Source organism: Podarcis filfolensis, assembly GCF_964270895.1.
Source record: "Podarcis filfolensis genome assembly, chromosome: 9".
In the NCBI taxonomy this organism is placed as follows: Eukaryota; Metazoa; Chordata; class Lepidosauria; order Squamata; family Lacertidae; genus Podarcis; species Podarcis filfolensis.
In genome coordinates, this window is record NC_139610.1 from 42,415,161 (window position 1) to 42,442,085 (window position 26,925).

The following is a 26,925-nucleotide window of genomic DNA, read 5'->3' on the forward strand; positions in this document are numbered from 1 at the left end:
AAATTCAGTCTATAGTTATATAGTCTACATGGCAAAACACTGAGCAATAAAGTGCCTTGCTAAAAATACTTCTGCCATGTACTCAGTTGCACAAATGCAACTAAGACAAAAAAAAAAAAAATACTGCAGGCCAATACTTATCAAGCAATCAGGTTTATTTTAAATGGTTTAGGAGAAAATTCACCAGTCTGCAAGTCAATTAAAAAAACAAAAACTACTGATACATGATGCCTGTCTTTGCTTAGCTTAAGAAAAGAGGAGAGCGCAAAATATGGTCTGAAGCTCAACATCAAAAAAAACTAAGATCATGGCCACTGGGCCCTTCACCTCCTGGCAAATAGAAGGGGAAGAAATGGAGGCAGTGAGAGATTTTACTTTCTTGGGCTCCATGATCTCTGCAGATGGTTACAGCAGTCATGAAATTAAAAGACGCCTGCTTCTTGGGAGAAAAGCAATGACAAACCTAGACAGCATCTTAAAAAGCAGAGACAACACCTTGCCGACAAAGGTCCGTATAGTTAAAGCTATGGTTTTCCCAGTAGTGATGTATGCAAGTGAGAGCTGGACCATAAAGAAGGCTGATCGCCGAAGAATTGATGCTTTTGAATTACCGTATTTTTTGCACCATAACACTCATAACTTTTTTTCCTCCTAGAAAGTAAGGGGAAATGTCTGTGCGTGTTATGGAGCGAATGCCTACGGATGGCGGGGGGATCTGCTGCAGTCATGAGCAGAGGATACATGGTTCCCCTTCCTTCCCTCCTCTGTGGCTCGCTTTGAAACAGCAAAGCGGAAGAAGAGCCGCTGAGTGGGGAGGAGAGAGGGACAGAGAGCCTGCTTGCTTTAAAGGAGCAAAGCGAGAGAGGAGAGGAGCCACTTACACGAGTCCGGAGCTGTTTTTTTCAGCGAGCCGGGGAGGAGGGAGAGAACAGCTCGCTAAATAGCAGCAAAGTTTTTCGCAAGCAGGCTCTCTGTCCCTCTTTCCTCCCCACTCAGCTGGCTAAATAGTACCAAAGTTTTTCAGCGAGGCGGGGAGGAGGGAGCTGTTTTTTTCAGCGAGCCGGGGAGGAGGGAGAGAAGCAGAGCCTTTAAAGGAGCAAAGTGGGAGAGGAGAGGAGCCTTCTCCTCTTACACCCCTCTTCTGCATTATTAACAGCATCCTTCTCCACCCACCCCATGCGTGTTCCTTGTCCCTTGAGTGCTTTTCCTTCCCTCCCCACTTAAAACGTGGTTACAAAGCACGGATCCACATGGATCCTCAGGATTTTTGCATTAGGCTACCCCAAACTCACCGTCAGATCACATGTCTGTGGCCACAGCATGAACCACAAAAATCATACATCCACTGTTTCGTTTAGAATGTTTTTTTTTCTTGTTTTCCTCCTCTAAAAACTATGTGCGTGTTATGGTTGGGTGCGTGTTATAGAGCAAAAAATACGGGTATGGTGCTGGAGGAGACTCTTGAGAGTCCCATGGACTGCAAGAAGATCAAACCTATCCAGCCCTGAGTGCTCACTAGAAGGACAGATTGTGAAGCTGAGGCTCCAATACTTTGGCCACCTCATGAGAAGAGAAGACTCCCTGGAAAAGACTCTGATGTTGGGAAAGATTGAGGGCACAAGGAGAAGGGGACGACAGAGGACGAGATAGTTGGACAGTGTTCTCGAAGCTACCAGCATGAGTTTGACCAAACTGCAGGAGGCAGTGGAAGACAGGAGTGCCTGGCGTGCTCTGGTCGTCCTCTACAAATCCTGTTCTCTTGCCCAATGCCTCCTCCACTGTAGAATGGCTGTAATGGCAGAAGGGATGAGTGAGAGGGAAGAAGGAGGATGACCGTGAAGAGAAAGGGAAAGAAGACTGTTGCAGAAAGCACATTTTAAGTTGGCCTAATGAGGGTGTTTTTGCTGAGAAAACCCATAAAACCTGGAACTTGCTCTGCTGTTGCAATACAGCCTTTGAGTACTTTTAGATGTATGGTCTCACAGCTCAAAAATAAAAAATAAATAGGCAATCCCAGATCCAAAATTAATTATCTCCGCTCCTCAAACAAACCTTAACTTTTTAGAAATTAATTTATCTTTATTCAGTATTCAATACAATGATATGAACTTATATTGAGATAAGTATGTATGAGGGTGGGATGGGTTCATAAATAAAGAAGGAATTTACAATTGTGAGAAAGGATAGGATGTGAAAAGAAAAGGGGAAGGGAAGAACACATATAAAGCGTGAATACAGCAGAAATGTTTGCAAATACAGGCAATGCAGATGGCTACCTTTCCCTGTCAGCTGTATGCAGCAAACCCAGTTCTGTCACCATGTAATGTGTGAAGGGGAACTAGCCTGGAGAGCTGAACTAAAGCAGTTTGTAGACAATGTCTTGGAGGCAAACCTGGAGCTTTTTCAAACAGAACGCAAATTTGGCAGCCCTAAGCACAGATTTCCCCCATTAGCCTCATGTACAACACTGTATTATCTGGGGCTTGAACATGGCCCTTTACTAGTCAGTTTAAATTGTGATTAATACTGTTCCTACTTCAGTTACGTTTGACATGAGAGAGACTGAATGCTTTTACTGCAAGTTGAATTCCATCCACGTGGCAAACTTCATTTATCTGGCTGATGAACTAGAAATATGGCAGTTCAAAATGCCTGGGCCAAGAATCTCAGGAAATGACAATCAGACTACTGTAATTTTAGTTGTTAGCACTTTATGCTCCAAGGCATGGTAAGAAGAAATGATTCTTCCAAAATATGGCCCAATTAATTGATGCTGATTGGCTACCAATGGAGGAGAAAATTGCAGAACTGGAGAATAATATATCAACCTTTGCTCTTTGGCTGAAAATATGTTTCTTGGTATTTGTTTGCCAATATTTGTGTGACAAAATCATGCATCCATGTTTCAGGTTGCAGTGATTTGAAGAATCAAACAACTAAGCGGAATCTAAAGTATTGCTTGTCTTAAGAGTTGAGTGGGGAACATCCTACTTGAGAGCCAGACACATTGTCTTTATTGCCAAGGTTTATGAGATTTGTTGGGAGATGGAGAAATGTAACAGGTAGGAGAAATTGGAAGGGAAAGCAGACTTTTTTTCCTGGAAAATACCTTTATTACCTCTGCTAGGCATTTCTTCGGTGTCTTTCTTTTATCACTTTTCTTTCATCTTCTATTCTGACCACAGTCAGTAATAGCCTCTCTCTTGGCTACACCAAAGCACAACTCTTTCCATTCACATCCTTGCTCAGCATGGACTCGGATTTTTAGCTTTCAATCTTTACTGTAATATGCCTCCAAAGACACTTTTAAAAAAATCAATAAACCTTGTACTGCTTTGAGCTTCTAGCTCCCACTGCTGTGTTATTTAGGAAATTATGTGCCTCCGTGTTACTGCCTGTCTAAAATAACTAGTGAGCTCTTGGAGTCACCATGGGCTATGTCTTCATCAACAGTAAGTACTGAACAACTTTCAGCACAGTTACCCATGACTATTAAAGGACAACGGATAGGTGGGGGGAAAGGGGACAAATGAGGTTAGATTTAGATAAATGCAAAGAAAAAGAAGAAAGCGAAAACAAATAGTTAAGCCCAATACCACACTGGCAGAAGGAGAACAGAGCAGCAATGATTAACTGAAGCTAGAAATGGAAGGTAGGTGAATAAGATCTTAGTTTGAAATAATCAATGGGTCTTTTTTTTGTCTAGCAGACTGAAGATTCACACTATTTCTTGGCAGTAGCCCCACGGTTATGGGTCTCAATTCCTTGAGGAGTTCAGCACGCTCCATCCCACAAAATATTTACATGGGTTTTAAAGGCCTACTTTTTTTACTGTTGCCTTTAATGGCCTGTCTGTGGGTGTGTTTTGCTTTTTGGTATGGCCATATTATGTCAGAATACTCTTAGTAGGTGCTGCCTACTTGTGGTAATGAAGTGTTTGCTTTTATTTGGTTTAAAACTGTATTATGGCTTCTCTGTTGGTATATATTGTTTGTGTGATACATGGAGGGTAGATCTACACACAGGGAAAAACCACTATAAATAAATCAGAAATTGGATCATTATAACAAAAGGAGAAAAAAAAACCCTATGGAAAATTGCATATAAAATTTTCTAGCTCTCTGGCGCCATCTGGTGTTGTCTGTTGTCTGCACATTCAAATTGTTATTTCTTTACTAATGTAGTTGAGTTCTGTGAAACCTTTTGTTTGAAACGAGGCCTAGAAATCTTTCAGTTAATTAAACATATAAATATACCAATCAGATACAAGATTTTGTGGGGACTATTTGAAAAAATTGTTGGCACAAACAGCACATTCAGAATTAGTAGAGAATAGTTACTCCAGCCAAAAAAGGAAATACCTCATTCATTTTGGTGCATCCTGAATACTTTTAATTACTATAAATCATGAATGTTTTAGAAGAATGGTTTTTTTATTTTAAAAAATGTGACAAGAGGGAGTCCAGTTAGCCTGGCAAAAAAGGATGAGAAGAATTAGGGGTGCCTTCTATAAATAAATGCAAGGACCCAACATACCGTTAGTTAATTCAAAGTAATTTTTAACCTGCCCTTCATCAACAAGGAATCACAGGGCAAGGCGCTGTAAAACCAAAACAAGAACCACCAAGATTATAAAACTATAAACACAGCAACCAATGCAGACCAGCAACTACAACAAATAACTAGGTTTTGGATTTGGATGTTAGGTTGGAATATCTTTTAGGGTCAGTGTTTGAAACTCACATTGTTCTAGGTGCATTTTGCGACAGGGAATTTCATTAACACAAGCGGTTTCTAAGCTCTGGGCACAGTACTGCACCTAAGATTTTAGATTAAAACTGCAGAGGGGAAGCAAAGGAAGGTGGAAGTGGGGAGGCAGAAAAAGACCTATTCTCTGAAGGCTGGAGAAGAGACCCCTTAAGAATATTAGGGAGGTGGGCAGGAGAAGGACTAGACCATGTGAAAAATGAACATAATATTTTAGCTGCCGCTCATTCATTTTTCAGCTTTGTATTCTTGTTATAAAAAACCCCCATGCCTAAACATTCCATTGTTGTGCCCATAACATAGGTTTAAGGTGCCATTTAGCTCCTAGCTTTCATATCTCAGTTTCTAACACTGCTTAGGGTAGCTTTCAACTGTGTAGTTCTTGGTTCCAAGGAAGAGGGTTGGTGAGCCTGAAACCTGTAAGGCAAGTTTTGTCCAGGCACACTTCGTTTGTTTAGTTAAGTAAAATGAGGTCATAGTTTGCCAGAAGCACCAAGTGTAGTAAGACCATATTTCCTTGAATAATGAGGAAATGGCAAGACTATTGGACAAGGACATGTCTTTTTTCTCCTACCTTCCTCTGCCCTGTGGGAGATTATTCCATCAATCTGGTTATGAAGAAGCTGCAGTTTTAGACAGGGATAAGGAAGACACATGGAGCACTGAGTTGGGCTCCGAAAGACTCATAAGGTTCTTGCTGCTCCGTAAACCAATAGATAGCCAACATGACGCCCTCCTGATTTTATAGAAGAACAAAGGATTTTGGACTAACCATTGTAGTAGTTTCATGGTGTACCTCCATATTATGCTCTAGCTGTACATTTGTAAATAAACATACATTTTACAAAGTGAGCTCATTCAAAGGAAACAAAACCTGAGTATGTACTGCATCCTCAAAACCTCATCATTTGAGTTTTGGGGTGTGCATAACAATACACATGGGGAAGAGGCATTTAGGATGAAGAGAAGCATTGGCAGTCATGAATTGATATTGTCTTCAACGAAGCCAATGCAGCTGTTTCAGAAATGGATCTTCTTCAAAGAAGAAGAAGAAGAAGACCCATTTCAAAAACAGCTGCATTGGCTGCCAGATCTGGCAGCCAATGCAGCTGTTTTTGAAATGAGTCATATGAGTTCCAAAGGCAGTCTCAGCCACTGCATTTTGAACCAGTTGAAATTTCCAAGTTGTCTTCAAGGGCAGCATCACACAGAGCACATTTCAGTAATCCAATCTGGACGTTCCAAGAGCGTAGAGTACTGTAATCAAGTCATCTCTGCCCCAAAATGGCCACAACTGGCAAACCAATTGTAACCGGAAATAGGCACTCCTAGGCAGCAAGGCCACCTAGGCCTCAAGTGACAATGTTGGATCCAGGAGTATCCTAAACCTGCAAACCTGCTACCTTCCAAGGGAGTGCAACCCTGTCCAGAACAAGCCATCTTCCCACCTCCTGGACTTGAGAACTTGGAACACATAACACTACAGTATTTATAGGATTCAGTTTCAATTAAAACACAAGCCCAGGTTCAGATAACATGCAAAGCCAAACCTTAGCTCAGCTCAGGAGAAATAAAAAGGCCTAGGAAAAGGAAAGAGGTAGCAAGCTTCTTTCTGGGAGCCTGCACGTTTGCATGGTCTCATAGTTTGGCTTATCGTGTTGTGAAAACCAACTATCCTAGGAAAGAAGGGGTGTATTCTAGAAAGGAATAGTTGAAGGTATGGATATCCATGCTACTTAAAAGTACAGTTTGATACTAAACGGTAGGTTTTGCCCTCATTATGCAGTGCTTTAAGTTATTAGGACATTTAAATGAAGGAATTACAATATTTATGTGGCACATAAATTATGCATTGTTTTCTAAGGACAGCCATAAAACCTCAGGCATTTGCAAGTCATTTCCCTTTGTTGGTGAGCAAATGTTCAGCAAGTTGTAACACTTCTCCCATCTGAGTCCTCCTCACCCTTTCAGAATGAGCAAAGAAATTGTGCAGGTTTATATGGGGTGTTATAAGAACAAATGTGAAAAAATGAAGATGTGAAGGGGGAGGGACACTTGGATGATGAGTATGCATGTGTGATCAGCCCTGCGCAGCCATAAATCTATGTTCCATTCTGGTGACATGCTTTAATTAAAAATAGATGCTGGCAACAATCATTTTTAAGCGGCAAGATTATGTGCCACTTCTCATAATGTCAATCATGCTCAAAATGGAAATAAAAGAATAAGACAGTTTCAGCAACTGTCAGTATGCTGCTAAAAGTCATTGATGTCAATTGTACTTGGTGATTTAGTCATGCAAGTATCCAAAACAAAATACATTAACTGCTAATAGGTAGAAATAATTTATCTGTCATGTAAGATGCAGTATTTGGTGACCTTTTTAGGCATTTAATTTTATCTTCAGCAAGATGAACAATGAGATGAACAGCAAAATGAACAATGAATATTTGATATTTGTTTACTGAATATAGCACAAATTGGGATGAGAGAATGCATGAAATACATAGGCTTTGTGCTTTTGGGTTCAGTACTGTGAGAGACTGAGGTGTCTTTGAGAGTTTATATCCTCTGGGCATAGGTGCCAACTTCCTGGGACCCCGGGTGCCCAAGCACCCACAAAATTCCCTATGAAGGAGTTGGGCACCCACAAATTTTGGTGCCAGGGCCATGAACACTGCATGGCACCCATGGCCCCGAGCACCCATGGTCATGGGGCCAAGTTGGCACTCCTGCCTCTGGGTTTGAGGCAGGTGTAGAGAAGAGATGGTTTTATGCCCCAGGTGAGAGATAAGGTGGAACACTGTATACCATATAATTTGCTCAGATGGATGGTAGGTGTATTTATGGCAAGTCCTGTGAGATCTGGCTGTCATGTGTTGATGCCTGTGTGACCTAGAGGTATGATAAATTCTGTGTATGAACTGTTTTAGCAGGGTGTTCTATGTACAAGATGTGCCTCAGGAGACAGAGATTGGATGAATGTTGTAGGATGGCCTATCTCAGTGATTAAGGGGAGGAGCAGGCATAGCAGAGGGAGATTCTGAAGGAGTGGTGTTAGGTGCTTGTGCCTAATATCACCCACTGAGTTCCCTCTTATTTGTGGTACTTATCAGTGCTCTACCACTGCCCCCAACAATCTGCTGGTTCTGCTGCTGAATTCCATGTTGGTTCTTGATAGAACCAGGGTGATTCATTATTTGATCATGAACAAATGGGCCAACCTGACATGGCCAGATTTGACTCAGCTCTGTCCACTCGGTGCAACACCAGTCAAGGACTAGTGGGGAGGTATTGCAGTGGTCCATAGAGGTTCACTTCCTGTATTATAAGTATTGCTGAGGGGGGAAGTATCTCATATTCATTTCATATTGTGAAAAGGTTCGACTTATTCATGATATTGAGCGGAAAGCTTTCTTAATTCACTAATTAAAGCATATGACTTTTTTTGTAAATAATTTTTATTCATAACAAATCAAACCAAATCTTGCCACATAGAAAAACACCAATACAGCCAATTATAAAGTCCGAATTAAATAATTTCAAAGGGTGACTTCCCGTGTTCTGAATTCCAAGAGCTACTGTCCTTCATTTCTTTTCAGCTTTCTTCCCGCATCTCTCAGTCAATCAGTCTCTGGTATACGACTCTCCATCTTCTTTTGTTTGACGATTCCATATTTCTATAATCACGTAGGAGGCAAATTTTTATTCCATATTGTTCTCAGTCTTATTATTTGGAAACACAGTCCTCTTTCAGTAGCCCCTCCTTTCTCTACCATTTCTTGCTCTGGGCTTCCATACAAGGTTGAAATTAATGACGCCATGTTGACTTTGATCTCTCATAACAAGCTGATGTTTCAAGTTCTATACCATGGGGTGTACTTGACAGTCAATAAATTATATAAAGATTGTTCCCAGTTTCTCCAAAAAATAACAATGCTCGCTCTCCAGGGCCCTGGAGAGCTAGTAGGCATCCAGAATTCACCGTCACTCTCTTTTCAAACATATATAAAAATATTCCGTGTGAGCACATGCATTTTTTGTAAAGTACATCCCTTTTGTAGTTCAAATTATAAAGTATCTTCGGCCTCCCTCAGATAAAGGAGGTTCCTTGTTTTCCTTTTTCTTGCTGCATCACAGCTGCTACCAGCGCCATCTTTCCTCCTCAGCCCAAGCCATTTTCATACCTGATCTTATTCTGCCAATTTTAATTAGGACTCTCCGCCGAGAACCGTGGTGCCATACATCCAATTAATTTTGCCCCTCCTAGGTTTCCTTTAGGTAATTAATTCTTTCTTGGTGAGGTTCGCCAAATCATGAAATAGCTGATATAACAATTACAAAAATACAGTAGCCGCTCACCACATTAATCAAAACACCAAGATGGGAGTCTTTTTGAAGTCCAAAGCTTGACCTCCAGTGACTGTGTAGTTTAGCGGATTTTCCTTTTATCTCTTTCTGTCCAGAAAGATTTTTGTCCAAATCGTTTTAATTTTTAGAAATCAGGTATTCCCCGCTCGAGAGATTGACCCCAGAGAGTTCCCAGTTTGTGCCATGCAACGCCCAGCATCCTAGCCCCTCCATCTTGTTACGAGAGGCTGATAATGGATGATCTGCGGGTGGCTAAGCTCCCCTACCCTGGGGGGGTAGACAGAGCTAATTACACTCATATTAGCCCTGGATTTCTGGCACTACTGGGGGTCCAGTCTCATGGGTGGCAGCCATTTCCCTCGGCAGGAAACAGGAAGTCTGATCTAGGGACATTTTTAACTAAAAAAGAGGTTGCATTTTTGTTTATAAAGTGCCTTAAAAGTAAGCAAGCATGGAACAGAAATAAATACAGGCAGTGTCTATTTGCATTCTAAAAAGAATGTTAAAAGCTGCAAAAAATATAAGAAGACATCTGACACAACAGGAAAGGAAACAGAAATGGAGGGGAAATCTGAACAGTCATTTAAAATCACAGGTAGCCTCTCAAATCATTTTAACTAGGAAATCAATGAATTTGAAGTTTTCTAGACATCTAGAATTTTGCTGTTGTTATTGTTCTCTTGCCAGGCTATAAATCGGATCCCAGTGCTCATACCAAAAATTATGTGACACCATTGAAGATTCTACAATGAAATAAGTTCACAGTGTGCCATAAGCAAAGTGACAGGTCACATTGCAGCAAATCTGGAGATCTCTGCAATTGCAGGGTATTCTCTGTTCAAGCTTTTTAATGTTTACTGTTCTTTATTACTGAAGAAGAACCAGTGTTTTTGTTTGCTCGTTTCATATCGCTCTATTTACACTTGCATTTTGTTCTATACAAACTATGTAAAATGCCTACCAAAGACATTATCTCATTTTTCAAATTCTTAAGGATCTCATATATAGATAAAAGTCTTCAGGATGCTTACTGAGAAGCAAGCTCTACTAAATTACCAGTAATTAGACTTACTTTCAAATAAATACATTTTGAAACAGGATACATGAGTAGAACTGTCCCAGGACCCAATTAAATCTTAAGGGCTTTGGACATTTTAACCACACATTCTAATGCATGTGTATGCTTGATGTGTGCTCGAATCTTCCTCAGCAAATTTGCTTATCATATTAATTTATTATTTTAAATACAGCAATGTGCTTTTACTTTTATATTTTAAAAAAAGTTTCTAAAGAAAATTAAGTTATCCCAATTCTCTGATTTTGCTCAATGTACAATTTCAAATAGAGCTGTTACCAAACTCACAAGGTTCCCAAGGCAAAAAAAGCCACAAGCCATAACAGGTGCATAAATCATAATAGGGCATTTTGCTTTGCCAGCAATGGAGCATTTCTTACTCTGCCAATGTCCAATAGATTAAAGCTCCCACACAAGGAACTGATTTATCTTTCTGGTTCTTTTCGCTTAAGGATCATTAATCACTAGTAGTAGTCCCCAATTTAAAAGAAAGCAAATTAAATCTAAGCTTACCAATAAAATAAAGGTAATTCTTCTTTAAAACATCTGCCAGTTAATATTCTATGGTTGTCATATTTTGTGTATATTTATATTTTCTACTTACAAGAAAACAGGTGGTTATTAATACCTTGACTGTGATAGGAACATGAGAAGAAGAAAACAAAAGACATTTCATTTTGTCTCATACACCAGGCATTAGCAAGATATTTCATTTCTCTACATACATCAGACTTTAACTTTGGCCTCAGATATTAGCTAGAAGCAAGCAAAGCATAATTTTTGTCTCCCCAGAAACTTTTTAACCCAGCTCGAATGGGGAAGAGCGTAAACTTTCAACCTTTCTGTTACTTCTTAATGCTCCTTACTAATCACCCGTAAACACTACACTGCAATGGTCAGAAAAAGCTACCAAGAGGCTGCTAGCACCCAACTCCCATATCTTGTGACTTTGTCCTTTTTACTTCCCTAAAAATTGTACTGACCAAGTTAAAAAGCAGTTACGAAGCTAGAATGCCCCCCCCCCAAAAAAAAAACCTCTCCCAGACATTCCATCACCTCCACCATGAGCAGAAAAGTAGAAAACAGCATGTTGCCATCATATGGCCATACGGATTTATTATGCTAAATGTTGAATCTGTCTTGAATTAGTGCCTTACTCATCTCCCCGTATCCACAGTGCTGGATGTAGGCATACAAGGGAAGTGATGAAGTGAGAAACTGACTCTCCTCTTGCTTGCTTGCAGGAACAGATTTTACAGACAATGACAGACGTGTTCATTGTCATGGACCTAGAAGCGGCCCGAAAGCCATACTCTGCGGACATGCGGGAGGAGTGGGCAGGAACACAACCCCCATGCAAACAGTGAGTCACCTGTATTGCAGTAAAGTGGTAAGTGGTCATCTAACTCTTCTTTAACTGTTTTAAACTATTTCCTCTCAACTTCAGTGAGTTTCCTTGAGAGGATCCTCTACTGATGAGACCATGGTAATAATAATAATAAATAATAATAATTTATTATTATTGATACCCCACCCATCTATACTTAGTTTTCCTGTACCTGCTGGTCAAGGCCAGATGGCTGGGGAGACCTTTGGGATCTGCTTATCCTAAGTGGCTAGGTTTCAGGGTGGTGGAAATCAAATTCTGCTGTGGGCAGAACTTGGAAGCAGATTGGGGATAGGGTGGCAATGTCTACAATCAAAGAGGATAGGGACAGACTAGACTCACCCTTGCAGATTCTTATAGGCTCTCTCAGTTCCAGGCCTCTCCCGTCTTTTTTCACACAACTCTTATTTTCTGCAGAAGTTGTGCCTTCTTCCTGCAGGCTCTCTCAATTCCAGGGCTCTCCTCTGTCTGTTAATGTAACAACAATAATAAATACTGACTGCAGGAACTGGGAATTCCTAGAATGCCTTGAATGGAAACCTGTGCCCTACTTTCTGTTTTGTGAGACTGTCAGAACACTATGGATCATCTCTACTCTGACACCACATAGGAATAACAGCCGAGAAACTATGTTGGGAGAGGTAAAAGAATTCTAACTTTCACCTCTAACCTCCCTAACACAACACCACCTACTGGTGCTTATACAACTAAGACCATGCTAACCAGTTGTCATAACATTTTAAATTAAATTCTGTACTGGCTATTAACATTGCTAGACTGTGTTTTGTGTGTGTGTGTGTGTGTGTGTGTGTGTGTGTGTGTGTGTGTTTGTAAACTGCCTTGAGATGTTTTAATAAAATGCAGTATATAAATATTTTGAATAAATAAAAACACCAGTGAAGTGGTTTGAAACTAGTGTTACCCATCATCAACATATTAAGTAAAAATTCAATTTAAGGCACCCAGAGTTTTGAGTCACGTTTTCTTAAAAAAAATGGTGAAGAGCAGCAGAAATATTTGGGAGCTAGTCATTTGCCAGCAGGAGATGTACTATATAATTAAACTGTCATCCTTGTTGATAGCTTATTACCAGCAGGTAATAAGATATGTGTGTCATTACAAGTCATTGTACTGTATTTTATGCTGCAAGAGATTAGGGTATGTTTCCAGTGAGAGAACAGAGTGAATGCTTAGAGATTGTTGCCATTATGGACATTATAAATCACAATCTACAATTTAATAGTTTAACAATTATCTACAGTGCCAAAGCTGGAAAATTACTAGCAATGAATGGCTGCTTAACCCACTGGTAAAAAGTGAACGTTAACGAGCTGTAGTGAAAGAAATCCCTGAGGAATGATAGAAGTGGTTTATACTATTCTGCTCTAATTCTGTACGTATAGCCACATATGCAAATGAAAATAAACTACTGGTTGTATTATAAGTACAGTTGTAAGACATTAAAGGGGAATTGACTAGAACCAATCTGTTTCTCGATAAAGAGGTGTTCACACCACAACTACATGCATAAAAGGGTGTCGTCTTTACTCTAAGTCTAGGGTGAGATTCAACTAAACTTTACTCAGGGTAAACCTATTAAAAATAATGGACCTATGTTCAGTTCAAGTTCATCCAAATCCACTTCTTTTTGCATAATTATTTATGCCTGCCCCACAGCTACTAAACACAAAAGAGTGCTGCTCTCCCCTAATGCCAACCCTAAATCATGTGAAGAACTCAAGGTAAGAGTTAAAAGGAAAGAAAGAATTAATTTGGGAAACTTGGAAATTTGTTTTTAAATAAATAAAATGAGCAGGGGTAGCCCATCCCATTTCACTGCCTGAAATGAAATGAGAAGTTGTCCCCACTCCACCGAAGCCTCACTTACAGGCTGTAGCAGCAGCTTCTGATAAGATCTCATAGAACTCTCATGAGATTCTGCAAGTTCTCACCAGAAACTGCCACCACGCAACCCTGGCGGCAGCCCATAGGAGTGTCATCCCGTGAGATTCTGTCACCTGAAGCAGTTGCTTCAGTCTGCCTCACGTGTGAGCCGGCCCTTAACATGAGCACCAGTAATTGTACAAACCTAATTATTAAAGTGGGCAATGTCCCACCTGTCCTAATGGACCAGCCTCCACCAAACAAGCTTATCTGGAAGCATCCATGTTGATTTCCCTCATGTAGCTGCTAAAAATTTACATTGGCTAATGGTCAAAATAGATTGCTGTGGTTACACAAAGACAGGAAGAGGTAAACAAAAGTAATGCTTTACCATCTGTTAAGATGGGTGGGGTTACACCTTCATGGTGTACTCTAGGAGTTTGTTCCTACAACACTTTGTTCTGTGTACACACCAAGCCTTTCTGAGCCATACATATATCAACACTTACATAGAGAAACATATCATGACATAAAAAAAGTTAATGTATGTATGTTGGGAGGGGGTAAACTGGTCCTCCAAAGGTGCTAGAAATACAACTCCCATCTCTGCTGACCATTAGCCATGCTGGCTGAGGGCTGGTGGGGGTTGTAGTTCAATAACATCTAACCACCTCATATGTAAATCAGTTGATCATGATCATAACTTCTATAACGGGAGCAGCAGTCCCCCCCCCCATGGCTGCTATCAAGAATATGCTGATGGAAACAGGCACCTGCTGATATTACAGATAAGTAGGCCTTGTTGCATGTGAAATTGTCTACTGCATTTATATACCATTTCAAGGTGGATTACAACTTAAAATACCAGCAATGAAAACACACAATGATGTTGTAGTAAATTTAGAAGTGCTTGAGTCCAGCACAACAGTCCCCTTAGCCATACCCCTATGGCCACACCCAAACTAAGACTATGCAAGAAAAAATGGACTTTCAAATGTTTTACGTTGCATAAATTCATTGGGCCCTGTCACAACCCCACTATATCCAGAGTGCAAGTGATTGAGTGAGGAGAGGTGGCTGCTCCTTCTGTGGCCAGCACTCTGCTACAGTGCACTGCCCACAAAGAGCAAACAGACATGAGAGGGCCACTTGTGCTTAACAGCTAGCACACAGGCCCAGGTAGGGTGGACAAGAGAGCCACCGCCTTCTCCTGCTTATACACTACCCACCCAGTCCCCTTGCCCCTGCAAAGCAGCAAAGCTCAGAAGAGGATGCACTTCTAGCAGAGGTGTACCGAGGAGTTGGCATAACTGCTTCCCCACCACCACCAAAAATCAACTATCAGACTATGGAATGTATGATATTTATGTGTATGATGACATGCTGCCTCTGCTGTGGCGACATCAAACGGCACAAAGGCGTGTGAATTTTTCTGCCCTTCCTTCTCACCTTGCCCTCACTCCAGACGCTTTTGAGTATTTGGGTCATGTAAAATGTAATTTCTAATGTGGCTATTGCAATAAAGTGATTGGGGGGGGGGCAAAAATGCAGCTCTTTGCCAAGAGTGCAATGGACCCTAGGTACACCTCTGACTACTAGAGGCGGAGAAGTCACTGGCCAATGGGATGGGAAGACAGGCTGCTATTTACCTTTTGCCTTTGACTGCCTTTCCTCACCACCAGTTCCAGCTGTTTCATGCTAAACTTAGCCGGCATTACCATTAGGCACTGCCGCCCCCCACCATTATATTACCTTCAGTGCTGACTGACTGTTTTAAAGTACAGAGAAAAACGGGCGGGAGAAAGAATGGAACATTGTCCAGGAAGAATGGGGCGGAAGGGAGGGTGCTGGAAGAGGGCATGCATGGCTGGCCGGCTGGCACACACCCATAGTTATTTGTAACTTTCGCTTGTAAATATGAAAGGCAGAATATTCGTGGGGTTAAATAGCCTTAAAGGAAAGGGGGAAAGTTATGGGGAGTCTAACTTAAACAATCCCAGCTTCAGAAGCCTATTGCGGAGTTAATAAATGCAAGAGACGAAAGGCAGAACCATCTTTCGCTGCGCGTCAGGGGCGAGTGAGAGACGAGGCAGCGAGACCAGCAGGGAGGTCCGAAGAAGACGTCGTCCCTCCAAGCGCGAGAATATGAAAAAGGCGCCTGGGCTGCTGAGCAGAGACGTTCCTGGGTTCATGTGTGTTCATTTTCGCCTCAGGTGACAGGCGCCCACCTCTCCGCCGCCCGTTTTTTACTTTCGCTCGCGTCAAAATAAAGGCACGCCACCGGGGTCAAGCGGGGCATTCGCGGCTAGTGACCCGTCAGAGCGCCGCGGCTCGGTCCGTTTCCTCCCCGCCCTGCGGAGCAGCTGGGTCTGGAAAGCCGAGGAAACTCCGGCGGGGCAAATGGCAGGAGGCAGGGGAGGAGGGGGAGCGAAGCGGGTACCTGAGAACACCTGGCGCGCCCAAGGGTCCCGGCCTCTGGAAGTCCCACGAAGCGCGTGTCCCCGAGGCGCGCGGGCCGTTCAGCGCTGCATATAAAGGGGAAGGAAAGGGAGGGCAGGGCAGGACCGGGCAGCAGTCCCTCCTTCCCTCCGCAGCGGATCTCAGCGGCTCCCTCTCCACACGCCAGGCGAGTCCCCGCAAGGGGAGGGGAAAAGTTTATGTCTCCGAGAGCCAAGGGGGCCGTTCTGTGCAGAGGCAGGGGCGGAGAAGCCCTCGCGTCACGCCGGAGTCCCCGAGCGCGCAATATTTGGCGGGGTCCTGAAGCGCGGCTGAGGAGAAGCCGCTCTCTCCTGCCGTCTCTCACACACAAATAAACACACGTACAGACGGGCGCTCTGGCGCTGTGCTGAAACGATTGGGCTTATCGCCTTTCTGGTGACACGACGACACTACCCACGTTGCGTGAGAGAAGATGGTTCCGAAAGGGCGCGGGGCGGAGCTACTCTTGACGCCACAATAAGTCTAAAGTGCCCACAAGACTTTTTCTTTCCCGCCCTCGTGTCCCCACAGGAAAAAGAGGGTTCTTGTGACACAGCTAACCCGCCGTGATTTGCCTCCTGCTTCGCTCATAGACGCACCTATAGCACTTTAAAAAGTGATGCTGCCACAGTCTTCAAGGCAAGTGTAGTAAACGTGGTGCCCGTGAGATGTATTGGCCTCCCATCAGCCCCAGAGAGCATAACCAACCGCCGGGGATTATGGGAATTATAGGCCAGCAACATCTGGAGGGCACCAGGTGAGCTACCAGTGCTTCAAGCAGACAGGATATTGTTGTCTTGTTAGCAAATGCAGCAGGAGAAACCCCTGCAATGAACAGACCGGCAGCTGGGGAAAGTACTTTTAAGGTTATGCCACAGTCAACCCGTAATGCTGGTGGTCAACAAAAGAGGTTTAAAGACTGTCTGAAGGCAAATCTAAAAAAATGTAGTATAAACACTGACTACTGGGAAACACTGGTCTGCAAGCGCTGCAGTTGGAGAACAACCTTTACCAAAGGTGTCATGGGCTTTGAAGACACTTGAACTCAGGATGCAAGGGAGAAATGTGCTAGGAGGAAGGCATGCTTGGCAAATCCACACCGTGATCAGCTCCCGCCCAGAAACCAATGTCCCCACTGTGGAAGGACGTGTGGATCCAGAATTGGCCTCCACAGTCACTTATGGACTCATTGTTAAAACCGTGTTTATGGAAGACAATCTTACTCCGCTATGTGTGATTGCCGAAGAAGAAGTCAATCTCTTGGTGCACACTATACTTAAACAGACATCTGAAGCACTTTCTTTCCCTCATAGGATTATGGGCACTTTAGGTTGCTGGGGTCTGCAATTCTGTGAGGGGTAAACTACAGTGCCCAGAATTTTTTGTGCTTTAAAAGTACACTGGTACCTCGGGTTAAGTACTTAATTCATTCTGGAGGTCTGTTCTTAACCTGAAACTGTTCTTAACCTGAAACACCATTTTAGCTAATGGGGCCTCCCGCTGCTGCTGCTGCTGCTGCATCACCGCACGATTTCTGTTCTCACCCTGAAGCAAAGTTCTTAACCCGAGGTACTAGTTCTGGGTTAGCGGAGTCTGTAACCTGAAGCGTCTGTAACCCGAGGTACCACTGTATACAGTTGGTGCCATAAGACTCTTTGAGTCAATGTAGCAAGAGTTCCTGAAACAAGATGGACACACAGACCAACCACACTTTCGCTCGTCCCATGATTTTAAGTGAATTTCAAGTCATAGGTCCAATAATGTTTTGCTTTGCTTTGCTTTGTTTTTGTCCCAGGGTTTTCTCTGGGAAAATCTGCTGTTTATCACTGAATCAGAACAAAGTCAATCAAGTTTTCAATGGAATGCCATTAGTTCCAATTCAATAGTATACAGTGGGTTTTCCTGGGGAAAGTGGCAGGACAGGAAAAAACACCTCTTGGCTCTGTGACTTGACTCACTTGAAATTATAGGACAAATGGCAGTGTGGGTGAGCCCATAGCTAGCCCTCTTGGTATTTGTCTCCTGCTACATTGGCTCACACACAGTTTTTTAAAAGGGGGTTGTTTTGTCAAACCACAAAACACTTAGAAATGTTTTCTTTCTAAACCATCTGTGCTTCACTGTGTATGTGTGTGTGCTTTAGAAAAAAAACAGTGTTTCATAACAGAGCTTGCCAATGTTTGTCTGGCTTGAAACTCATTTCCATCTTCCTGGGTCATGTTTTATTAGTCAGCTGCTTAGGCTTGTCCTGTGAAATGTTTACAACTTTTAGCTGCTTATTTAGACATATTTAAACAGTTCACTCCACTTCTGTTTTCTTTTATTGAACTGGATACTGTTTCTATTTCTTCTTTAAAAAATTCAGTAACTTAAACATACACTGTTGTGGGACTAGCAATTAATATGGAATAAACACTACTATGGCACACCTAGATTAGAATTCCCATTTCATCTGTAAGCATGCACTGAAAAAAATAGACAATATTGTTTCTTTAACCATTCTGATCTTTAGTAAAATTCATCGCAGAAAGGAGAACCTCACCTTTTGACTAAGTTGGCAAAACTAGGGAAATGCAGAGGACACTTAGAATGAGCCAACCGACCAGCATTCATTATTGCTTTGTTCTAATCATGAGACAAACTGTGTGCACACATCCCAGCAGGTTGCTGATTCCATAAGAAAGACCTAGACCATCAATTCTGGTCATGTGCTCACCCACTTACCTTGGGATCGTCTATAGAATGCATATATCTCCTGTTTTATTTGTTGCATTACTCCATTAGTGCATCAAGCAGTGGTGTGCAATGGGGAACAGTCATGCAATGGGGAATTGTCCAGCTGCAAATCCTGTACAAATGCTGAATGATGATGGAATTGGTTCAGGCTCTCAAATCTTCTCTTTAGGTCTAGTTTCAGAACAATGGAGTCAGCTGATACACACCGCTAGTATGAAAGCTAATGTATCCGCTCAGTTTGATAAGACTGAGTCAGTTGTGGAAAGTCAACAGGCTGACTGTTTAAGCTTTTCATGATGATTTGTAATATTATTGAAAATGTTATATTTTTCTCCTCACTAAGGGAAATGGCTAAACAATTTGATTCTGATTTATATCTCATATGTAAGAGGACCAGCCCAGTCAAAACTATGCACTTGGACCTAATGAGAAAAATGAAGGTCACAATTTTTTTGAGGCTGCAATTTACCCTGGGTTTATAGCATTTTATAGTTTGTACAAAAATAATGAAGATGTCTAATTTTGAGCATTGAGGTTCTAATGTCATCAAGGTCATTAATTCAATATTAGCTTTCCAATAAACAAACTTTTGTGTTCACTACCATGTCTCTTTTTTTACAGCCAACAGGCTGCAATGTGCTATACTGAAGCAGCTGTGGAAAGAGGTATGACCTGGGATTTTTAATGAATGGGCTATTTGACTATACTGAGATAGATCACAGCAGCCAAAGGACAAGGAATCAAAACAAAAGATGGGGAAATGAAAAACCAATTGACAAAACTCAATTTTGTCAAGAGTAAGAAGGAATACCTCAAGTGTCATTGACTGACTGGAAAAAAGCAAACTAACCTTTTGAGGTTAGCATTTATGAGGTTAAAATGCATTTGCTCTTTAATTTTATAACAAGATGATGCATAAACAGTTGCTAGAAGTATTCAGAAGTAATGCAGGTGTCAGATAATATCATGTTAAGGCATGCCTGCAGTGCCACCTGCAATCCCCCTGCATTAAATTCACATTCATTTTCTTAATGACACAAAACTGTGCTTCCTAATTAAACTGGGGACACTTAATAGCCATCAAAACACTACTTACCATAGCAAGGTGTTTATTTATTGCATAAATTATTCTGATGCTCTCACCATCTACAAAAAAACCCTCTTCTAATATATGCAAGTCTCATTTCTTGTGGGCACAGGCTATTTGGCAAGATATAGACAATTACCATCACTAATGAGCAACTAAATTACAATTTAGTAATTTAAGTGCAATGGCAAACAAACTCAATAGTTTACAAGAAGCGAACACTAACCTGAATTAAATGCTAACCTGAATTTACCAACCAACATAATTGTTAAATAAAATGTGGTCATATTATATTAGAAGAGAAAATGAAGTCAGTGTCACCCAATTTGCAACAATTTAAGGCTAGTTTGCAAAGTGGATGCACATTTAAGAAATTGATTTTGTTGTTGTTATGTTTATCTCAAGGGAGTGCTTGCATTTCTATCATGGTCAATATCAGCTTTTATCAGAGAACTAAGCTCAAAGGGCACTAGGCCAAAAATAGACACACCTTTCTTCTCTTCCACACCCAGGGCCCAAGAGAAGGGAGTGCAGGGGATATATCATACCCCTGCCTAGAGTCAAAAGGGGAGCCTCGGAGCCAAAGTAGGGGAGCCAGAAATTTCCTAGGACCTATATTGCATGAAGACTAGCATTTACATTTTGTGTAAGCCTACATAAAACACCATATTGCTTCTTTCCCCCATCTACTTCCTCTTCTGGGTGTTGGCACTGGCAGCTGCCCACCTACAAGCAGAGGAGGGCAAAGCAGTTCATTGCCACCGTTATTATCTCATGAACAGATGAATAACAGACTACAGCTGGTAAAATTATCTTTTCCAATCAACTCTCCTAAGCAAGAAATAGTTAATATTTGCACGGATTCAAAGTAACCAGAAAGTTGATCTACCTTTCTTTTTATTAATACTAATGTCTTCCGGTGATCTGATTTGCATTGCAGTATAAAAGGGATGATTAATGGAGAAAGGAAGAGTACCAAAAGACACTTTGTACCCTATGATGAAATTTCTCTCAGAGGCCCTCTCCAGACAGGAGAAAAACTGCAGATGTTGCAATAAAAAAGGAGTGGCAGAAGAACCACTGCTCAGTCCTGAATGGTTCTCAACTCCTTGCCCTCCCGCTTTTGGCAATAATCATCATGTTCTGACTAGTGCCAAGTCTGAGCAATGTTTCTCCATAAAGACGACCAAATTGTTTTATTAAATAGAGGAGAGGAGAGGAGAGGCAAGGGGTGACATAACTGAGCTTCTGGTGCCCAGAGTGCATTTCCCCACCGGGGAGCCATGGAAAGAATGTAGTTGGTCAAGGGAGCCACGGACTTACAAAGGTTGAAAACCTCTGGTCTACACAAAAAGGGAGAATATCATCTTTGAGTGTAGCACAGATATTAAGAAGTTTATTAAGAATAAGAAGCAAGACCATGACCACAGAAAAAATGAGTAGCTGTGAAGTAAATATGATGTGGTTGCATTAAAAAAAGAAAGAAATGATGCAAAATTAGGCAACTGTTAATCTTTTTTCATTGCAAACAAAAGTGATAGGGAGATATTCAAAATCAGATGTTAAAACTTTTCAGTGTGGATATAATGCTATAGAGTGTATCTGTCAGATTACCTGATAAAGGAAAAAATGAAACAGAAAATTGGAAACACTTGCTGTTTTAAAAGAAATCTCTATAAATTAAAGGAAGGAAGAGCGAATGAGCAATTTTGCTGATGATTTTCTTGGCCTAACATGTAGTATGCTGTGGAAAGAATGAATTTTGGCTTAATCAACACACAGCTGTATGAAGACTCGACAGAGACAATATTTTATTCGAGAATCAATGGAGAGACTGCGTACTCTCCCCCACCCTATAATCTAGATATGTTTTGCCCTGAAAAGCACTTCTGGGGAAACTGATTTAATTTCAAAAAGAAAAGCACATTGGAGATGGATTCTGCATTACCCCACACAGTGCTTGTTCAAAAACAGATGTAGGTAGTCTTGACAATGGGAGTATTGTGGGGAGTATGTTGTGGGTGTGCAATGATCATAACCACTCCACCTTACTTCATTCACCAGGGCATGTGCAGGGTGGGGAAGCATGGATAACCTACTCGGGGGAAGGCTTTTCAAATGTGTGTCCAGTAACCACACACAGCCTTGTGGAAGCCATGCTGAATGAGCACACACCATTCCAGATTGAGAAAAAAAATACATTTTTTATTACAAACATGTTAGTGTGTATGCAGCCTTAGTGAAGCTGTAATCAGTACAGATAACAGATATTCAGGAATTTGCTTTCCTTTCTTGCTAGCTGGTAAAATGGAGACTTTAGCACTGATATCAAATGGATAAATATTCCACCATTCTCCTTTCTATTGAAGTTAGTTTAATGTTACTACATTTATATCCCTGTTCCCCCCCCCAAAAAAATTAATCCTAGTCATAGCTGTCAACTTTCAGATTTGAAAATAAGGGATCAGCAGCCTCGAAAATAAGGGATCAGCAGCCTTACCTGTCCTGGGGACAGTCTACGGGATATCTAACAATCCGGGATAGCAACGGGAAGCAGCGGGAAACGGTGCTGAAATAAGGGAATTTCCCGCCAAAAAATGGAAGGTTGACAGCTATGATCCTAGTCCAACTATACTGAGTCATAGTGCCCAATCCCACTGGAAGAAATGGTGCTTCAGGTAGTTGTGACCAACTTCTTCCACTGCTTCATTGGGGCTTTTATGCTAATTGATAAAACCATGTATCTGTAGTTTTACCTCATTTGTCAGTTTTGTCCATAAGGCCTACTAAGCCTTCTGAAGCTTTACATGGCATGTGTGCCTTTTCCCAGCAGCTGCTATTCTTACAGTGTAAGGAGATGAAAGCTCTTTTAAGGCTAGATTATTAAAATGAGGAAAACTAATAATTAAATATGCAAAGCCATTGGCTTGGGGTTATCAAGATGACACTGTGTGCTTGTGAAGGGGTGCTGGAACCCAGAGCACCACGCAAGGGTAAGAACATCAGGGAAGGTTAAGAGCAGATGACAGACCCTCCAATTCTCCCTATTTTCCAGGGATGTCTCTGATTTAGAAAAGGCATCCCATTTTCTTATTTGATTGTGGAATGTCCTGCTTTTCCTTAAGACATCCCTATTTTCACTGGAGAAACTTTGGAGGGTATGGAGTTATTTGACTCCTGAGCCGTCAGAAGGCCACCCTGTACAGGGAAGGTTTTTAAAAAAATGATTAATGTTTTAGTATTTATATATATGTTTGAAGCTGCCTGGAGAGGCTGGGGCAATCCAGAAAGATGTGGGGGGGTATAAATAGTAAAATTATCATTATGGAATGGGAAGTCCCTTTTTTCATCGGAAAAATGTTGGAGGATATAAGATGACCCCTGTTGTTATCAGGGCCAGTTTGTAGATACACAGGTTATATCTTTTAAGCTTTAGAAAGATTTGCATTCAAAAGCCATGATCAATTTCAATGGTTTTCTCTGGACCTTTGACACCAATCACTAGGAACCCAAGAGAAATCATGTGGCTTTCCTGGAAAAAAGTAAGAACATTATTGCAAAGTCAAACAGAGACATGAAAAGGAATAGAAAGTTTATGCTTTAAAAGTGTTCTGACTTGAAGGGTTTTTTTTTTTTTAATTCAAGCATTGAAACATGCCGTAGCTGATTAATAGCTGCTGAACATCTTAACTAGACACAGACAAATTGCCAAGGGAATCATGGTACATGAAGCAGCTTTTTCACTGGGATATTGACTTGCATTCCTCACCAATCAGAAAGTAAGCTGCTCTCTTTCATTGACTGCACTCATTAGTTCCTTTCTAAAGGGAGCTTTAGTTTTTGTAACCCTTATCCCATGAAACTTCACAGATAACCTGCTATTGATTTAGTAATAGGTCAGAGGAAAAATCAGCCAGGCTATCTGGTCCTAGCCAGTGTCAGGCTATTTCCAGTAGGTGCAGATCTGAAGATTCTTGAAACTGTTTTTGCAAATGCACCTCTGTAATTATTCAAATCGTGAAGCATCAGATCCGTAGCCCATCATCAGCTGGCTTTAAATTAATCAAACAAACAGCTATATTCTTGGAAAATGTACGTGCCTTCATGTTGGGATTTTGCCCTTGGAAGTTTCAGCCAGCTTTCTACATCTCAGAAGCTTTTTCTATGTGCTAGAACAGTGGCAACGTGCCAGGCAGAGATTAATTTCCCCCAAAATTAGAGCCAACCGTGCACCATCTGTTACCTTGCTAGGAGACCCTGGAAAACTAATCAGACCCAAACCTACTTAGGGCAGGGCAATTTCTGTCTTTTCTTTCTTTCTTTCTTTCTTTTAAAGAAAGATTTTTGGTTATGCATGTAAGTAGGCTCGATTTCTTTCAGCGGAGATATTTGCTGCTCACACGTATGGAACACTTGTTAAGTGGCAGCTCTTAAGAGACTTTTAACAGAGCTGTAAAACAGTGCTGCAAAATGATTAGTCGAGCAGCTTATTAGAGCTATTGGGTATTACATGAGGAAAACAAGTGATTTCTCACATGGGTTTATGCGAAGGAAGTCACCACCAGCTGGCAATCCCCTGTAGCTTGAACCCACGATTGCACACACATTTTAAAATCCCCCTGAGTCTGTTGTCACTAGCATGGAAATGTAATGGTGCGAGTCCTTGTCCCACTCCAGCTCTAACATTACCTTTAAAAAATACTTCTTAGGCAAGTTGTACTATAACATTAGAATGGCCAATTTACCTGAGCACACAACTAATATATGGCAATTATCACGTAATTTGCTCTAAGTGAGAGGGTGAAAGAGCAGAAGATTTTATTACTCCTGCTCAGTTGCAGTCCAGTATTATCAGCTGATAAAATGCACCATAATGTGAGGAGATTTTTGTAATGGCTCTAATGATATGATAACCTTAAGTGGTTCTTCATGTACGTTTCAAATTTCATTGCTAATAACAATCTTAATATGCTATTCATTAGCCCATTAATTACATCATCATTTAATACACACACCACTTCCAATTAGCTTTAATGACATCAGAGCTATTTTTCCATGCTGGCATTTTTTTAAATAATTTTTTTTTAAGAAAGAAAAAAATGTGCACTGTGCTTTCACACTTGAACCGCCTGCTGTTCTGTCTTAATTAAGTTTTGTAACAGCAGTCATAGTTTATAGGGGACTTTTTAACCTCATTTGATTTCAGACCATTTGTACTGCCTTGAAGTAGGCATTGAAAATGTCCGAGTTAATCCAATTACCTCAAAAGGCAGCCAATCTCATTTAATTTATATAATTTTAGGGAAAGGCAAAACTCCCGCAAACGGCCAGAACTATTTTATCTGCACCAATATGTAAAAGAAAAATACTTCAAAACCCTGAAAAGATGGAAGAAAAGAAACAAACATTCACGATGCAGATGACTGGAGAGGATGGACAGGCTTCCACGGGATTTAATCTGGCACTGCTTCCATGCATACCAGAATGTGTGGAGGCTTTAGCACATGGATAGGCAAACTAAGGCCTGCAGGCCGGATCAGGCCCAATTGCCTTCTGGATCTGGTCCACGGATGGTCCAGGAATCTCTGCATGGATCGCCAGTGCGCATATTCTTTCCCTCTCCCTCACATGGCGGCGGTGGAGCCTCCCCCTCCCTCCTCCTGGTTTCTCCCCGCCCTGCCTAGAGGAGGAAGGGGGCTGGGCTTTGTTGGTGCCAGCAGCAGCAACGCTTGAGCGGCCGCCATTTTAAGCAGCCCCTCTCCGGAGCCCTTTCGCTCATCGTCCTTCCGCTGCCACCGCCAGTCCCTGCCGCTCTCAAGACACAGGTAAGCAGCCACCTGGGCTCATGGTCCTCTTGCATCATTCCCCCCCCCAAATATAATCTGGCCCCCCACAAGGTCTGAGGGACAGTGGACCAGCCCCTTGCTGAAAAAGTTTGCTGACCCCTGCTTTAGCATGTTCAGCTGTGTGCACAAAGTCTCCCTCCATCCTGCTGACATTTGTGCTGTACATATAAATTGGGGGGGGGGATTTGCTTCTTGGCATGCATGATGTGAGGAGTGGGACTGCTTGGAACAGCCCCACTCCATACTTGTGTGTTGGACTTGTTTTCCTACTCATATTGAAATACTGCCCCTCAATGAGGCCAAACTTAGATTCACAAAATGTTTAGGGGTATGTGTACCCCTGTGTCCCCCCAGAAAAAAAAGCACTGGGCTTATAACACCTGAATACGACTTTAGATAATTCAGGATCAGAGAAGAATCCAGGAGTACATAATGGTGTGATGTTGCTAAAGCTCTTTTTCACTGTAACAACTGAATCAGGAGAGGCCATGCAAGCCCTGGACCAGTCCTTGTGCTCAGTACTAAGTTGCAAGGGGGCCAACAGACCGAGTCTGGATCCTGGCAAGATAGAGGCACTGTGAGTGAGGAGGTTCCCAAATCTGGCCAACTAGCCAATTGCCTGCTTTGGATGGGGTCCTACTCTCTTTGAACAGGGAGACAGGTGGTGCTGTGGTTTAAACCACTGAGCCTCTTGGGCTTGCCAATTGGAAGGTCAGTGGTTCGAATCCCCATGACGGAGTGAGCTCCCGTTGCGCTGTCACAGCTCCTGACAACCTAGCAGTTCGAAAGCACGCCAGTGCAAGTAGATAAATAGGGACTGCTGTGGCGGGAAGGTAAATGGCATTTCCATGCACTCTGGTTTCGTCACGGTGTTCCATGGCACCAGAAGCGGTTTAGTCATGCTGGCCACATGACCCAGAAAGCTGTTTGTGGACATAAACCACCTCCCTCAGCCTGAAAGCGAGAAGAGCACTACACCCCATAGTCACCTTTGACTGGACTTAACCATCCAGGGATCCTTTACCTTTTTAGCTTTACTCTCTTTGAAGGAACAGGTTTGTATCCTGGGGTTACAGGCCGCTGTTGCCATGTGCTGGTAACCTCCAAGTTGGATTACTGTGATGCTTGATTGCTCCATGGCGCAGACGGTCAGCACCATGCTACGCTGCTGGTGAAAGAATTGCATTAGCTTTCATGCGAAGTTCAAGGGGTTGGTTCTGGAGCACAATTCACCCCTTAAAAACTCAAGGAATCACTCTTGTCAGGAGCTCCATTATATAGGAATCACACCTTT

The 26,925-nt window shown here is 42.0% G+C and overlaps 1 protein-coding gene across 2 annotated transcripts in view; it reads right to left on the reverse strand.

The window, feature by feature from the left end:
- IL15 (interleukin 15) overlaps window positions 1-26,925 on the reverse strand; it is an 82,407-nt gene that overhangs the window by 13,658 nt on the left and 41,824 nt on the right. Inside the window, exons 1-2 of one of the 2 annotated variants that reach the window (XM_083571985.1) lie at window positions 15,925-16,378; window positions 11,943-12,068 (exon numbers count right to left, since the gene is read on the reverse strand). The gene's annotated coding sequence lies outside the window, so the exon portion shown is untranslated. Of the gene's footprint in view, window positions 1-11,942; window positions 12,069-15,924; window positions 16,379-26,925 lie in introns of those variants that run through there. The other variant, XM_083571986.1, reaches the window with a different exon arrangement.